Source organism: Phocoena sinus, chromosome 19, assembly GCF_008692025.1.
Source record: "Phocoena sinus isolate mPhoSin1 chromosome 19, mPhoSin1.pri, whole genome shotgun sequence".
In the NCBI taxonomy this organism is placed as follows: domain Eukaryota; kingdom Metazoa; phylum Chordata; class Mammalia; order Artiodactyla; family Phocoenidae; genus Phocoena; species Phocoena sinus.
The window spans coordinates 10,240,009-10,257,474 of NC_045781.1; the positions used below are offsets into that span (position 1 = coordinate 10,240,009).

At 41.6% G+C, this 17,466-nt stretch overlaps 1 protein-coding gene across 3 annotated transcripts in view; it reads left to right on the forward strand.

Moving 5' to 3' along the window:
- The first annotated feature begins 5,321 nt into the window (after window positions 1-5,321).
- Window positions 5,322-17,466, forward strand: part of ZNF235 (zinc finger protein 235) — a 58,602-nt gene continuing 46,457 nt past the window's right edge. Inside the window, exons 1-2 of one of the 3 annotated variants that reach the window (XM_032614126.1) lie at window positions 5,322-5,475; window positions 5,781-5,820. The gene's annotated coding sequence lies outside the window, so the exon portion shown is untranslated. The other 2 variants (XM_032614127.1, XM_032614128.1) reach the window with 2 other exon arrangements.

Genomic DNA, 17,466 nt, shown 5'->3' on the forward strand with positions numbered 1-17,466 from the left:
AAGAGATAAGTAGATTTAAAGACTAGGATGGAAAAAGGCATGCCATGCTAAAATTAGTTAAAAGAAAGCTGGAGGGGACTTCCCTGGTGGCACAGTGGTTAAGAATCCGCCTGCCAATGCAGGGGACACGGATTCGAGCCCTGGTCTGGGAAGATCCCACATGCTGCGGAGCAGTTAAACCCGTGTGCCACAACTACTGAAGCCCACATGCCTAGAGCCTGTGCTCTGCAACAAGAGAAGCCACCTCAATGAGAAGCCTGCACGCCGCAACAAAGAGTAGCCCCCACTAGCTGCAAGTAGAGGAAGCCTGTGCACAGCAACGAAGATCCAACACAGCAATAAAGGGAGGGAGGGAGGGAGGGAGGGAAGGAGGGAGGGATGAAGGAAGGAAAGAAAAAAAGAAAGCTGGGCTAGCTATATTAATATCAACAAAGAATTCATACAAGGAATATTACCAAGGATATACCAGGAAGACTTGCAGTGCCAAATGTGTATGCATCTAACAACAGAGCTTCAAGATTCATGAAAAAAAAACCTGGTAGAAAACCACAAGTATAGTTGGAGACCTCAGTAGTTATCTTAGTAATTGATAAAAACAAGATGACAACATCAATAAAGACAGAGAAGGCTTGAACAACACTTCTACCCAACTTGACTTATTTGCCATTTAGAGAACACTTCATCCAACAGTGATCAAGTACACATTCGTTTCAAGTGCATTTGGAATATTCACCAAGATAAATCATATTCTGGGCCATAAAACAAGCCATGCCAAGTTTAAAAGAAGTAAAACTATACAGTGTTCTCTGACCCCAAAGTAATTAAACTACACTGAGCAAGTGATACCTGTTGCCTCCCACCTGGAGCAGCCGTCCCAGAGTGTGCACCCACTGCATGGTTTCTAGGTGTTGAGGTCCCCGTGAATATTAGGAACACCTTTGTGCCTATAAATTTGACAATTTAATCAAAATGTACAAGTTCCTTGAAAGACACAAATAGCCCTGTATCTCCTGAAGAAGTTGAATTTACAGATTAAAAACCAACAAAGACAATTTAGGGACAGATGATTTTCCTGGCAAATTCTAGCCAAACATAAGGGAAAAAATGATTCTAATTCTACCAAAAAAAGCTTCAAAAAAAATAGAAGTGAAGCCTTTCTAAGTTATTTTACAAAGCTAGCATTACCCTGATAACAAAATCCAACAGTGACATGATAAGAACAGAAAACTATTGACTAATATCCTTCATGAACAAAGTCACAAAAATCCTCAATGAAATATTATCATATTCAGCAATTTATAAAAAGTATAATGCATCATGAAAGTGGTATAGATTCTGGAAATGCAGATTGTTTCAATATATGAAAATCAAACTGCCTAATTCCCTGTATCCACAGAAAAAAAGAAGAAAAAGATGAAGGAAAAGCATTTGACAAAATTGAACATCCATTTATGACTTCAGACAAAAAGAAACACCTAGCAATCAAAGGGAGCCTTCCTTGAGCTGATAAAGAATGTTGACAAAATACTGATAACATCATTTTTAATGGTGAAAGATTGAATACTTTCACCCAAAGTTTGGAAACAAGTCAAAGATTTCTATTCTCACCACCACGTCAACATCATACAGGAGCTAATAGCCAGTGCACTGAAGTGAGAAAAAGAAAAGATATACAGATAGGAAAGGAAAAAATAAAACTATTTGCAGAAGACAATATGCTCTATGTAGAAAAGTCCAAAGAATCAACAGAAAAGCTAGTAGAAATGGTGAGTTTAGCAAAGTCATAGGAAACAAAGTAAATATACAAAATCACTATGTTAGTCTTAAACTACTGGAAACTGAGATTAAGAAAGAAAAAAGTACCAGTTCAGTAGCCCCAAATATATAATTTGTGTGTGTGTTGGTAGGTGGGGTGGGGGTGAGTGTGTGTGATCTCTGTGCTGGATACTATGAAATACTGATGAAAGATTTAGAAGACTACTCGAAGAGATGTGACCTGTTCCATGGAATGGAAGACTCAATATTGTTAAGCCATTTATCCTAAGTTGATCTATAAGTGCAACATAGTCCCACTCAGTATCCCAGCAGGAGTTACTGCCGAAATTGACAAGCTATTTCTAAAATCTATACAAAAAGCAATGAAACGAGTAGCTTTAAAAATGAAGAACAATGTTGGAAGACTCATAATGTCTGATCTCAAGACCTACTACAGGGACTTCCCTGGTGGTGCAGTGATTAAGAATCCACCTGCCAATGCAGGGGGCACGGGTTTAAGCCCTGGTCCGGGAAGATACCATATGCTGCAGAGCAACTAAGCCCGTGTGCCACAGCTACTGACCCCATGTGCCACAACTACTGAAGCATGCGTGCCTAGTACCCGTGCTCCACAACAAGAAAAGCCATTGCAATGAGAAGCCCGCCCACCTCAACAAAGAGTAGACCCCTCTCTCCACAACTAGAGAAAGTCTGTGGGCAGCAACTAAGACCCAACACAGCCAAAAATTGAAAAAAGAATTCATGGTTAAGATTGATTTTCTTAATTTACAGACATGCTACAATTGTCTAGTAAGGATTTCATTACTGATTTCTAGCTTTATTGCACCTTATCCAGAGAATATACTTTATATTATTAAAGTGTTTTGAAATTGGCTATTTATGCTTTATGGTCCAGCATATGGTCAAATTTTGTAAACATTCTATATGTACCTGAGCAGATGTGTATTCTACATATAATTAGATCAGATTTCCTAATTGGGTTAATTTTTCCATATACTTAACTGTTTTTTACTGTTTGTGTGTGTGCGTGCATGTGTGTGTATTTTATTAGGTAATCAGAGAGTATTTCTCCCTTTAGTTTTGCCAGATTAAAAAATATATTTGAGGATATTTATTACATGTATGTAGATATATATTTATGTTATGTTCTTGGATAATTTAATCTTTTATCACTATGATGTATCCTATAGTAGTTCCAGCATAGTTTTTTTGATGTTAAAATTTACTTTGTCCATTATTTATGTTGTAGTTTTTTTGGTTTTGTTTTTTGTTTTGTTTTGTTTGCCATGCAGCATGCAGGATCTTAGTTTCCCTACCAGGTATCAAACTGGTGCCCCCTGCAGTGGAAGCACGGAGTCTAACCACTGGACCACCAGGGAAGGCCCTATGTTGTAGTTTTTAACATAGTGATAATTTGTAGCCAAGGTTGGTAATGTCTTTCTTCCAGAGAAAATGTCATTTTCTTCCAACAGTTAGCTGTGAGGCCATCAGCAATCCAGGATTTCCTTAATACACTCTCAGGGGATAAAGATGACTCAGAGTTGGGCTGAAAGTCTACTTCCCTTTTCACTCTTACTCTCAGTGTGCATTGCTTTGGAGTCCTCCACATAAAACAACAATTGAGGAAAAAGTTAAATGACAGATCCAGGAAACTGTCAGACAGATCCACTATACGGAAATCCTACATGACAACTGATATAATTTCTTCAGTAGGTCAAGAAGATGCAGGAGAGTCACGAGACTTATGCAACAATCATGCAATGAATGGACGTGTTTTGATATTCAAAAAAACCAAGTGTGAAAGACTTTTGAAAGAATTTGGGACTTCAAATAAGGATAGAATAAATTAATATTAAGGAGGTATTATTAATTTTGTTCAGTGTGATAATATTGTGTTTATGCAAATAAATGTCCTTATGTTTTTGAGAAATATATGAAAATATTTTAGGGAGAAATGACAAGATGTCATGGATCTGTACTTTATTTCAATAATAAAAAAGGAAGAAAAAAGTTAGATGAAGCATGTTGGGCAACACATCAATAACGTTTAATCTGTAAGATGGGTTTATGCACATTTAACTTTTTTCTCCACTAGTGTTTTTTAAAGTTTTCATAATAGAATATTTCATTCTTATGCAAGAGAAAATTGTAGACAGGACAACCTTTCTGGGTTTGGGGTTTTGTGGGGGTTTTTGTTTGTTTTGGTTTGGATTTGGTTTTGGTGGTGGTAGTTTTTGTTGTTCTACAGTTTTTCTGGACTTGAGCCCATATCTCACAGGATAAATCATGGCCTCTCTGATTTCAGCTGGCTTGTGGAATACTAAAGCATGTTATTAATTTATTGGATTTACTGTGCAAAGATCAGGTTGGTAGTAGGTGATATAATATCTGAAGATAAACTCAAAAAAGAAATATTCTCAAGATTTTATATAGGATTTACCCCTTTCAATATTGCAGTGTTTATTCCAGTTCCCTGCCAGTGCAGCTTTCATTCACTTTTAAAGTGAGAAATTAAAACCAAGGAAATGCTGGAAGTTTTTAATGTTTCTGCATTATGACCTGATGAACATTTGCCTTTTTGTGATTTCTTGGTACTTCGGAATCAACAGCCCACCCTAGCTGACACCGTTAAGAGTTCCAGATGCATCCAGGTACACATGGAACAAAGAAGGCAATCCAGTCAAGGTAAGACTAAGATCTTGTGTTCCTTAAATTGTTCAGTGCAGTTCAGGCCAATCCTCTTTCAAGATCTCCGTTTTTAACCCACACATCGCTCCCACTCTATGATGATTTTTATTTTCTTTCCATATTTCAAGCTTCACTTTTCTCTCCTATACAACATATTTCCTTGACAACCGCTTATTAGTATAGTTATATGAGAAAGGCGGGGGGGGGGGGGCGGAGTGAGGAAAAGAAAAGGGAAAACTGGGCTCAACCAGCGGCACAGAATTCATCCAAACTGAACCCAATTATTTGTAACACCAAAGGGCTGCATGGCAGGAAGCACCCCCATGCAGCCACTCTGGAAACTGGTCTAGAAGATCCAGATCTAGAAAAAGAAACTTATGTCCAGGCAAGCAGGTCAGTGGCACTCAGTCCACTGGAGCTCTGTGTTCTTTTGGAGACATTTGGGCTCCAGAACAACATGTCTATAGAAGATTTTCCCCTCCAGGACTCTGGGAAATTTAATCTATGTACTCAGTGTAGTAATCCACATTTCCGCCCAGGAAGCCGAGGCTGTAGTCATTGTTGCCCTAGGGCACTGTAGGAAGTGTGGTCCAGGCGCTCCCAACGACTGCAAGCACTTTTGCACCAGGCAGGCAGGACCGTGGACAGCGCTCCCCCTCGGCATTCTGGGAAACACGTCTCAGGAGCTCCGAGTACTCGCAGGCACTTCCGCCCCGATGGGCGGGGCTGTGGATGTTGTCCTCGGGCATTCTGGGAAGTGTAGTCCAGGAACTCCGTGTAGTCCCAGGCACTTCCGTTCCCAAAGGGCCGTGATGGGGAATTCTGGGAAATGTTGATCTAGGGCTCCTGGGAGTTGCAGGCACTTCCGGCCCAGGTGGGCGAGGTTATGACCATCTTTTCGAGTAATAATCGTCAGTTTCACGTCCCGCCACCCTTCGGAACTTCCTCGAGTTGCTCTCGAGCAACAGCAACCCGGTTGTGAGTTTAAGGGGAAAAGCGGATATTTGAGATGTAAGGACGACAGTTTTAGTTCAGTTAGGCGAAGTCGTCTCGAGTTTGGGGAGATTCTCCTGTCCCGGAGTTGGGCGCGGGCCCGGGTTGCAGTCTTTCCCGCGCTCGGCTCCCCCAGCTCGCCTCCCCAACCTGTCAGCCACTTTCTGGCAGTATAACACTGGGCAAGTTATTTAATCTCTCTGTGCCTCTGTGTGCTCATCTGTTAAATGGGTTGATAGCAGTACCTTCCTAATAGCTTTAGAATGTCCTCTGTAGTTCATTAGGGCAACGGTGATATTTCACAGCCTCCTTTCCTTCCCCAGCCCTGACTTCACAAGAAGGACTTGCACCGAAGTGCAGGGGGTAAGTAACCCCTTGGCTCCTGGCCCAGGGCCCCACGTGAGTAGGACTTGGCATTCTTCTTCTGTAAAAGATATTCACATAAATGGAAGAAAAGGTAGGTTGTGTATTTATTTGGTTGTGAGCGATGCCAGTAATTAAGCCTTAGTTGTTAAGTTCCAGTCTAAGGGCTTTATACAAATTACATTTAGAGTAGCCCTATGAAAAGTGTATTTACTGTTCAGGAATAGTAATACTTTTAAAAAATTACTTTAAAGTTTTTTATTAATCTATTTTTTTAAATAAACCTATAGCAGAACTAGCTTTTATGAGAAAACTGTATTTCCATATACATATTTAATGAGAAGAGTAGCGATGTTTTACATTTTTGCAAATCTCTTTAATTCTTGACTTTTTATAAGAAAAATAGCTGGGTTTTCATGTTCTCTTGTGCTATCTGTTGTGAGATATTGTTTTGGTTAAAGTAATGAAGAAAATCAAGCCTCCCACAGTTATAGTTAGGAAAGAAAGGATTATTTTAATAGACTTTACAGATAATAATCTCCTTTGTTACTGTACCCAAGAGCCACAAGTGATAGTTTCTTAAGGTTATGTGGAATCTGAAACCATATCAGAGTACTTTTTGTACTACATTACATACAACCCTTTGGTCAGTTTTGTATTTTGTGTACTTTGAGTCTTTTATCCATTAATGGTTTTATGAAATGATGCATCGCTCAATTGGAAAATGTTAATGGCTGAGTTTTACAGATATTTCAAATATTGACAGATTTGATTTTACAAGATTTTAAAAAATCATATTTGTCAATACCATCACCAGTCTCATCAGAAAAGTTCTGTCTCTAAAGACCTTAAGTCTTTAAGCACTGGGAGGCTGTCAAGCTCTCAGTGATACAAGTTTTCCAAAATTCCGATACTTTGCTGCCAGTAATTTTCTTTGAAGTAACAGACTTGTTTTGCTCATTTCCAAAAGTTCTGCCAGGTACCTAGATCTGAGCAACCATAGTTTGTCAGTTGTTCTTTCAAGAAAAGGGATGTTTTCCAGAAAGGAATGCCTAGTATTCCTGGTAACTCCAAGAATGGCCACAGCTGCCTTTTCTTGGGACAACCATTGTTGTCAGTAAGCATATGCAGTAAGTAAGCATAAATTTTACTGTAGACTATCACAAGGACGTATACCCCAGGACTGAGATGCAGTAAAATTAATAACTTTTTTTAAAATTAATAACTTTTACTGTTTCATCAAGAACTTTCTTAAGTGAAACTATCACTGTTTTTACTATGAGTGAAAAGCAATAGAGAATACAATGGGGCTTCCCTGGTGGCGCAGTGGTTGAGAGTCCGCCTGCTGATGCAGGGGACACGGGTTCGTGCCCCAGTCTGGGAAGATCCCACATGCCGTGGAGCGGCTGGGCCCGTGAGCCATGGCCGCTGAGCCTGCGCGTCCGGAGCCTGTGCTCCGCAACGGGAGAGGCCACGACAGTGAGAGGCCCGCGTACCGCAAAAAAAAAAAAAAAAAAAATACAGTGACTGCTTACATTTTTGGTGTCACTGCTTTGATTTATGTCAAGGTGCTAGTGATTTTAAACAGCATTCTTTTGCACCATCATTGTGATTACAGACAGCGAAAAAGACAACCAGTGCCTTGGTATTATTAGGAAAATAGTTTTGACCCTACAGACTCTCTGAAGGGGTCTCTGGGACCCCCAGGAGTCCACAGGCTGTCCCTTGAGAACTGCTGCTTTATTTCTTGGAGCATCTGCCAACTTTCAGAATATTCAAAAGTTGACATATAATTATTGATAATATTTTCATGATCTAAGACACATGTCTTTAGAAACAAACCAGCACAAATGTGTGGCTCCTATATGTATCATATGGTAACTTTAATCATAATGATGATAATTATTAGCATCTGTTGGGCACTTAATAACAGGCAGAGACTCTAGTGCTTTGCAGGTATCAATTTGCGTATTCCTCATAAGACCCTGTTGTTTTACAGATGAGGGAACAGAGACACAGAGAGGTTCCTTGAACAATGGCTTATGCTGAGGGTCACACAGCCAGGAAATGGCAGAGCCAGAGTTAAGTCCCAGCAGCCTGGTTCCATTGCCTGGGCTCTTGGCCAGCATATTCTGCTTTCATTAGGATGTCAAGTAGGCTTAGAAGTTTTTGAGGATGAGGTCAAAACCAGGAGAAAACATATTGAAGCAGAGGATGTTTAAGCTGAGAATAATTAAAGTCTAAAAGCTAGATGAGCAGGAAGAGGCCATGGTAAAAGAGGAAGAGCCCAAGGAGAGGCCTGGAGGCTTTTGTGGGAAGGCAAGTGGAATACTAAGGCCCGAAATTCCGTGTGGTGAGAGGGAGAGAAAAGGTCTGACCTGGAAAGTTTCTGTGAATTGTGTGTTTATTTTAAAGGCGCAGGGGAGCCCTAGAGGTATGTCATGCAGGAACAAAACCACATTTCCATCTTAGGCAGAACCCTGACAACGAGAAGGGGAGCTAATTGATTAGGGGTAATATTCTGAGCACTTAAGGCTCAGACTCCGGATCCAGACCTGCTGGTTTTGAGCTCTAACACTTACTCAGTGACCTTGGGCAAGTTACTTAATCTCTCTGTGCCTCAGGGTCAAAGATGTAAAATACAAACAATATCATTACATATTTCATGAGGTTATTGTATGGGTTAAAAGAGACTATATATCATCGGTTGGATTATACATAGGTGCTGGAGTCTGGCAAAAACTAAATATATGTAAGACATTTTATTTTGTAATACCAAGCATGACAAAAGCAAGAAGTTTTCAGAAGGAATATGTAGAGCACATAGAGGTATTTCAAGGTATCCTCTTCTCTCTCACCCCCTTCACTTTGAAACTTGGATGCTATCTTACCTTTGAACAAACATAAATATTCTATACGAAAGCTTCTTTTATTTTTTTAATTGAAGTATAGTTGATTTACAATGTTGCGTTTCTGCTGTACAGCAAAGTGATTCAGTTATACATACATACATATATACATTCTTTTTCATATTCTTTTCTGTTATGGTTTATCACAGGATATTGAACATAGTTCCCTGTGCTATACAGTAGGACCTTGTTGTTTATCCATTCTATATGTAATAGTTTGCCACTGCTAATCCCAAACTCCCAATGCATCCCTCCCCGTTGGCAACCACAAGTCTGTTCTCTCTGTCTGTGAGTCTGTCTCTGTTTGTAGATAAGTTCACGTGTGTCATATTAGATTTCACATATAAGTGATATCATATGGTATTTGTCTTTCTCTGTCCGACTTACTTCACTTAGTATGTTAAGTTCTAAGTCCATCCGTGTTGCTGCGAATGGCATTAGTTCATTCTTTTTTTATGGCTGAGTAATATTCCATTGTATATATATGTACCACATCTTCTTTATCCGTTCACTTGTTGATGGACATTTAGGTTGTTTCCATGTCTTGCCTATTGAAGACTACTTTTTAAATATCTGCTTGGGAATTCCCTGGCGGTCCAGTGGTTAGGACTCTGTGCTTTCACTGCCAAGGGCCTGGGTTTAATCCCTGGTTGGGGAACTAAGATCCCACAAGCTGCACAGCACGGCTGAAAAAAAAAAAATCTGCTTAACGTGATTTCTTTATCCTTTGAATTCAGAATGTTTCAGCACAGGGAGGGGCTTATAAGAATTGCCTCTATTTTTTTTTTTTTTAAAAAGTTGATCTGGTAGATCTAAAATCAGGTCTGCCTTTCCACTCCAGGTATTTGCCTCCAGTGGCACTAAGAAACCGTGATGCTTCTCTTTCTTCTTAGAGATTGCTCCACTGGTAACTATAATGGACAGAAGAGGGAAGGTGGAAGTCAGGAGGCCTGGATGCTGGGCTTAGCTCCCTTCCTGGCTCGCTGGGAGCCCTTGGGCAGTTAGTTCCCTTACTCCTAGTGAGGCAGGTTGTGTAGGGGCTGGGAGCAAGGACTCAGGCCACAAATCATCTGGGTTCATCACCTAGTGCAGTGGTTCTCAGCCCTGACTGCATCCTGAAATCACCTGGGGAGCTTTCCAAAATTATGGATGCCTTGACAGATTCTAATTTAGTTTTAGCAGGGCCTAAGCATTTTTTTTTTTTTTTTTTTTTTTTTTTTTGCGGTACGTGGGCCTCACTGCTGTGGCCTCTCCCGTTGCGGAGCACAGGCTCCGGACGCTCAAGCTCAGTGGCCATGGCTCACGGGCCCAGCCGCTCCACGGCATGTGGGATCTTCCCGGACCGGGGCACGAACCCGTGTCCCCTGCATCGGCAGGCGGACTCTCAACCACTGCGCCACCAGGGAAGCCCCTAAAGTAACCAATTTTATATGGATGGGCTGACATTTGAGTGGGGAACCTGAAGGAAGGGAGGGGTCATCCACATGAGGGTTCCAGACACATTATAAGTCCATTTCCACAGTTGGCTTTCAGAGTTTGCGTTGAGCCCTGTTCTCTTCATCCTCCCAGACTCTGTCTCTGTTGTAAAAGATTAGCTTCCAGATTTTTACTTTTTTTTTTCCTGGAATTTATGGAGCTCTGAATTACTGCTAGGTTTTTAAAACCACGTATGTTACCACATCAGCTTTCTTTCCCCTTAATTCTCATGGGAGAAATATCCCAGCAAGAGCTGAAGGACCACTCTCTGCTTTCACACTGCATTCCAGGCAGTGGGTGATAAAGGTACTTTGCTCCCAAGGTTGCAAGTTATTCCAACCATTCCAAGGCCTCACAGCCCCTTAGACATTAGCATAAGTTTCCAGTGTGATGTTCTAAGGCAAAAATGACTTTAAACTCTGTCTGAAAAATCCCCTGCTAATCCCATCCGTGAACATTTTATTAACTGTTTCGAGTAGGGCCCTGATGTCCAGATGTGTAGGTTGTGCAGTGTGGCCCTGATTCTGGAACGTTCAGCTCAGCAGAGTTATGTAGGGCCTGTTCATCAAGCCCCTGCCACGACAACAGAAGAGACAACTTTCTTTTTTTTTGAAGTATAGTTGATTTACAATGTTGCGTTAATTACTGCCGTGCAGTAGTACATATATATACATTCTTTTTTTAAATATTCTTTTCCATTATGGTTTATCATAGGATATTGAATATAGTTCTCTGTGCTATACGGTAGGACCTCATTTATCCATTCTGTATATAAAAGCTTACATCTGCTAACCCCAGCCTCTCACTCCGTCCCTCCCCCAACCCCCTCCCCCTTGGCAACCACCAGTCTGTTCCAGAAGAGACAACTTTTTTTTTTTTAAAGATTTAATTTTATTTATTTTTGGCTGCATTGGGTCTTCATTGCCGCACATGGGCTTTCTCTAGTTGTGGCGAGCGGGGGCTACTCTTCGTTGTGGTGCACGGGCTTCTCCTTGCAGTGGCTTCTCTTGTTGCGGAGCACGGGCTCTAGGCGCGCGGGCTTCAGTAGTTGTGGCACAAGGGCTCATTAGTTGTGGCTCGCGGGCTCTAGAGTGTAGGCTTAGTAGTTGTGGCGCATGGGCTTAGTTGCTCTGCGGCATGTGGGATCTTCCTGGACCAGGGCTCGAACCCGTGTCCCCTGCATTGGCAGGTGGATTCTTATCCACTGGGCCACCGGAAAGTCCCCAGGAGAGACAACTTTTTTTTTTTTTCTTTTTTCTGTACGCGGGCCTCTCACTGTTGTGGCCTTTCCCATTGTGGAGCACAGGCTCCGGACGCGCAGGCTTAGCGGCCATGGCTCACAGGCCCAGCCGCTCCACGGCATGTGGGATCTTTCCAGACCAGGGCACGAACCCGCATCCCCTACAGTGGCAGGCGGACCCTCAACCACTGCGCCACCAGGGAAGCCCAAGGAGAGACAACTTTTAATTGACTGTTCTTATAGGGTGGGAAGTGAAGTTCTCAAAACAATTCCTCTGAAGTCATGTAACAGTGAGATGAAAAATTGAAAAAAAAATCTCAAACGTTTAGGTGTCTGTCTAAATTTAGAAACTTAGGAATCATAGTAACGATAAACAGTTTAGAAATTTCTAAACCTGAAATTATTTTGGAGGTAATCAGGAACTCACAATAGTTGTGAGACAACTCATAGTCAATATCAATCTTGAAAAATAAGACTAGGTGTCCAGAAATCTAGGTTGTGCCGAAATTTCCAGACATGTTTTAAATATCTAGACTTTAAACTTCTAGTTTTAAATATTGAATATTTAGACTATATAACATAAGCCCAAATGTGCTAGAGTATTGACTATGTTATTGGTTTTCATTAAAATTTCCACTTAATGCAACTACATCATTTATTATGTAAGATTCTACAGGACTTTAGTGAAACTCAGTTAAAAAAGAAGCGCAACAAGTTATCAGTATGTATCAAACCCAAAACCTCTCTCAGTCTAAAACTGACACTTACACATAATACTTAATTCTCCCTTGTGACTTAATCTTTTCTATAGCACAAACTCTTCTAAACTCTGCCTCAAAATATTCTCCATGGAGGAGCACAACCTCTAAATACATGGTATGTCCATCTGCTTTTCTCATTGTAATTCCATTACCATAAGGAGTGAATTCTTTTGCCAGAACTTGTGAAGTTTCAGTCTTCATTGAGGTGGAATTTTTTGGTTGGTTTTCTTTTCATTTGTTTGTTTTTGTTTTAGTTGTTTGTTAGTGTTGTCTTTTTTGTCACTTTGCAGCCAACTGATTTCTAATTTGGTCTTCAGTGGGTCTCACTTAATGCCAAGTGGAGCCTAGTGGACCACTTACTGGTTTCTGAAGCCTTGTAAATCAGAGAATATGTTACATGGTGAAAGACGTAAGCTGAACCTTCCCAGAGTTTATTAAAGTTTCCTTTTGTGTCCTAAGTGTGAAATCTTGAAATCTCTGAACAAGGCAGGTCACTTGTCCACATTTCTGAATTCTCTGTCCTCGTAGGAGGCAACAAAGAAAATGAGGTGGAAACAAAGCTTTCCTACTAGCAATTCTAGCAACAGCTTGCCAGTGATTTAACCAGGTGTCAAAAGTCTATGATAGATGGTTCTCATTTCCAGAAACGAGGCAATTCCTCCTGTAAGTATAGGTGGGAGCACTAGCTCAGTTTTCTGAAGACAAAAATCATATCTTGAACCATAAAGGGAGTGGTTCCAATAATGTAAAAAATTCAGCTTCCCTCCTCGTGAGGCTCGCATTCTTGGTGGAAAACATGTCTGACCCAAGCACAGGATAATAAGAGTAGATGTCAGCAAGTTCCCATGAAAAAAGAACCATGAGGGCTTCCCTGGTGGCGCAGTGGTTGAGGGTCCACCTGCCGATGCAGGGGACATGGGTTCGGGACCCGGTCCGGGAGGATCCCACATGCTGTGGAGCGGCTGGGCCCGTGGGCCGTGGCCGCTGGGCCTGCACGTCCAGACCCTGTGCTCTGCGGCAGGAGAGGCCACAACAGTGAGAGGCCCGTGTACCGCAAAAAAAAAGAAAAGGACCACGAAGTATGATTGGTGTGTTGGCAGCTTGGTTGTATCTTAGACCACTATGACATTCAGAGAGTTTGCAAAAGGGAGAAATCTCATAACTCCAGTAATTATGGAAAAGCCAGAATGAAGCTATTAACCAGTGATCAGTGCAGAATAATTCACACAGCAAAGAAAAGCTGCCAGTGTCCTGCGTGTGCAAGAGCCTTCAGGAATGTCTCCGACTTTGATCTTCATCAGCGGGTCTGCTTCAGAAAGACGCTTTACACATGTAACGAATGCGGGAGAGGCTTCTGTTACAGCTCAGCTCATTGTATTCGTTGGAGGCTTCACATGGGAGGAAAATGCTTTAGGTGTGGCAAGGGCTTCGTTCAGAGCTCACTAATACGAGAAAGGCTTCAGCTGTAGATCAGCACTTAGTGTTCACTGCAAAATCCAGACAGGAGAGAAACGCTATTAACTGTCGAGTGCGGTAGGGCCTTTGTTCACACCTTGCATCCTCAGGGCCATTAGAGAATCCACACGGAGGAGAAACCCATCAACCCTGATGTATGTGGGCGGAGCTTCCGTCATGCACCCGCACAGAATGCTTACTGGAAAGTTCACGTGGGAGAGAAACTGTCCAAATGTGAGGCAAGCAGGAAGGGCTTCATTTGTAGCTCAAATCTTTACATTCATCAGGGGATTCCCCACGGGATAGAAACCCTGTAAATGTGAGGGAATCCGGTAAGGCCTCAGCCAGCTCTGACGTTCCTAGGCCTATCATAAAATCCACACTGGAGAGCAACCGTGTGTATCCTAAGTAAGTGATGAGGGCTTCAGTCTTCAGGCCCGTCAAGGAGTCCACACTGGAGAGAAACACATATGAGCCTGTGGGAAGCACTTCAGGAGAAACTCCCATTCTGAAATCCATCTGGTAGTCCATACAGGAGAGAATCCCTGTTTTTTAAAAAAGAGCTGCTTCTATCAATTCATATTTTAAAGTTCATCAGAAGGCATCCAATTGAAGGAAACCTTATAAGCGTGAGGAGTATGGGCAGGGCTTGAAGTTGGAGCTTGCGATGTCAGGTTCAGTTTTGTACTGGTGAGAAACCATACAAATGTAAGGAGTGTGGAAAAGACTTCAGTCATGGCGAAGATCTTAAAATTCATTGTAGGATCCACACAGGACAGAAACCCTGTAATTGCAAGGACTGTGGAAAGGGCTTCGGTCAGGCCATTCTGGCCCATCAGAGAGGCAGCAGTCAGAACGGTGGCATTTATCACACATCACTCAGGAGGGAGGCTTTAGAAAGGATGACTATGATCAGGTCCTTAAAAGTGTGATCATAGACATGCCAAAACTGATTTCCACTAGGATGTAAGCTCCATGAGGGCAGAGCTTTTTTTTTTTTTTTTTTTTTTTTTTTGCGGTACGCGGGCCTCTCACTGTTGTGGCTTCTCCTGTTGCGGAGCACAGGCTCCAGACGCGCAGGCTCAGTGGCCATGGCTCACAGGCCCAGCCGCTGTGTAGCATGTGGGATCTTCCCAGACCGGGGAACGAACCCGTGTCCCCTGCATCGGCAGGCGGACTCTCAACCACTGCGCCACCAGGGAAGCCCAAGGGCAGAGCTTTTGTTCACCGCTGAAGCCACACAGCATTGCTTAGTGCTTCGTAGGTGTGCTCAGAACTTGTTTGTTACATGATTAAAGAGAGAAAATGTATATAAAAGGGAGAAAATTATATTAGGTTCATCTGAAAAATTTCATATAAAATATGTTCAGAAGAATCCAACGGTCTTAATAAAACTAATTCAAGTAGATAGTCAAAATGCAGAAGACCAATGGTACTACAATTCATCATCTAATGTCGTCTTACACTGGTGTGTGATTGGCTCCTGTTCTCTCCCCAGCCTTTGTTCTTATAGTGAGTGGGAAGATTTCGGGGCTCATCAAGGAAAAAGATATGACCAGGAAGTAGCAGTGGTACCCAATCAGGTTCATCGGGATGGTACTTTGATAAGACCGCATGTGTGAAGGGAAGTCTCAGAGCATGAGACCTTCCAGAGACTACAGTGGGTGGCCACCACCACCACTGAGAAGAGAAAGAGGGCAAGGGAACTTCTGGGGCAGGTGGGGATTGGAGGGGGGCTGCTTACGGGTCTAAGTGATGTCGCTCGGCAGTACAAGGCGGAGCCTTGGGGTCAGAGAACTCCGAAAGGCATCAGCTGCTTAGGGTCTGTTACAGCGCCAGGGTTTGTCTTAATCTCTGGCTAGCAGATGTTGGATGCAATTTTGCAGAGTGTACAAAATAAGCGGGCTCCAAATGACTTAAAATGTGCTCATTTGGGCTGTATTAAAGTAATTGATTACATGAGGATTTCAGTTTGGCACCAGCAGGCTTTTGAGCTCATGGTCCCAGGCGGCTATAAAGAAGTAAATAACAGAACAACAAGGTCCTGCTGTATAACACAGGGAACTGTATACAATATCCTGTGATAAACCATAATGGAAAAGAATATGAAAAAGAAGATATATATATATATATAAATATATATATATACACACACGTATAACTGAGTCACTTTGCTGTACAGCAGAAATTAACATTGTAAATCAACTATACTTCAATTAAAAAAAATAAACAACATAGGGCCAATAAACAGGGGCTATCGTTGGCTAATTTACAAAACAGTTCTCAAATTGGGTTCTTAGTATTTGGGACTCTGTTTCATATTCCATCTCTTGTAAACAATCTGAATTCAGCTATCCTTTATGATTTTTGTGATGGTATAGCCTGGCTAAAAAATTACCTTCGTTAATCTTTCACTAACTGGATACTGCGTAACACTTAAATCTTTTGACCCCACTAGAGTGTTAAAGTAGAATTTTACTGTAACACTTAGAAAGTGTCAAAAGTATTTGCTAATGACAAAAGTTGTCACAGTAAACTTTAAACTGATAATTCGTTTTTTTATTCTTCATCTTTTCGTTGAGGCTTTGATGTGATTATATTCAGAGTGCTATAGCATTTCTCCCATCAACATTTGTTAGGTAGGGCTGTGTTGGAGTTGAAGAATATTAATTTTGTCAAGTTCCCTATCCAACGTTCCCCCTCCTAATCCTCAAGAAAAAAAATTTTTTTTAATTGTTGCATGTGGTCATTTTATTTTCAAATGTTTTCATTATTGGTGTAGGCTTGACATTCTTACACAGTTTTCTCTATGGGTAGCTGTAAAAAATGTATAAATTTCAGAGAGGAGTTAGTATGTTTTGAAATGTTTAATGTGTATCTCTCTTCGATCTGCAAATCTTAGAACAGTAATTTAAATTTAAATTAGGAAATTTAAAGCATAGAAAAGATAAGTACCATGAATGACGTCACTAAGTTTTCAACAAGTGGATATAACGAGCGTTCCTCAATAAGAATTTGCGTAAGATTTGATATACTTTGATATGCTTTTAATAACATGGAGCTGTTAAAATGATGGCACAAACATGACGGGATATAATCGGATTTACGGAAAATAGGTTCTGTCTACAGATTAATATCAAAAACAACATATGTACGTGTGTATATGTGCATCAGATAGCACGTGAAGGACATCTTGTATAAACAACGACTTGTTCTGATAAGGATTTTATGGAATGTTTCTTCTACTTTTTAGATTTTGCAGTGAATGTCAGTTTACTCAAGCAATAAATCTGTGTAAAATGGGATCTCTGAAATTATCAAGTAAACTCACCCACACTCTTTCAAGTGAGGTCATCCCCCTTAGAGCTACAGAGCTGTGTTCTTATGGCTGCCTCTCCCCCTGGGGAGAATCTCGCCACTGCCTAGATTCGGGGGCTGGGACAGTGACCCGCTTCTCGTGGAGTGCGACCTCTGCTGGATGAGCAGGATACTGCACTGGTCTTATTTGCCAGCCTCTCCTGGTTGATAAAACGATGTTCCGGAGTTGCTGCTTCCTGGTGATACGGAAATAAATGGAACCAGCACAGAACCAGAGGGCGCCTTGGTTCCACCTAGGTCACGAGGCTACTCATTCTCTTTAGGCTTATAGCTCTTAGGAGCGACAGACAGCATTTGCTGCTTAGCAGTTCTGTTTCATCTTGAGCGTTTTCCTCCTGTGGGGCAATACTGTCTGAATCCATGCTCATCCTTCCTCTTGCCCTGACAAGTAAGTGATGTCTAGCTTCAGTACAGAACTGTTGGCTTG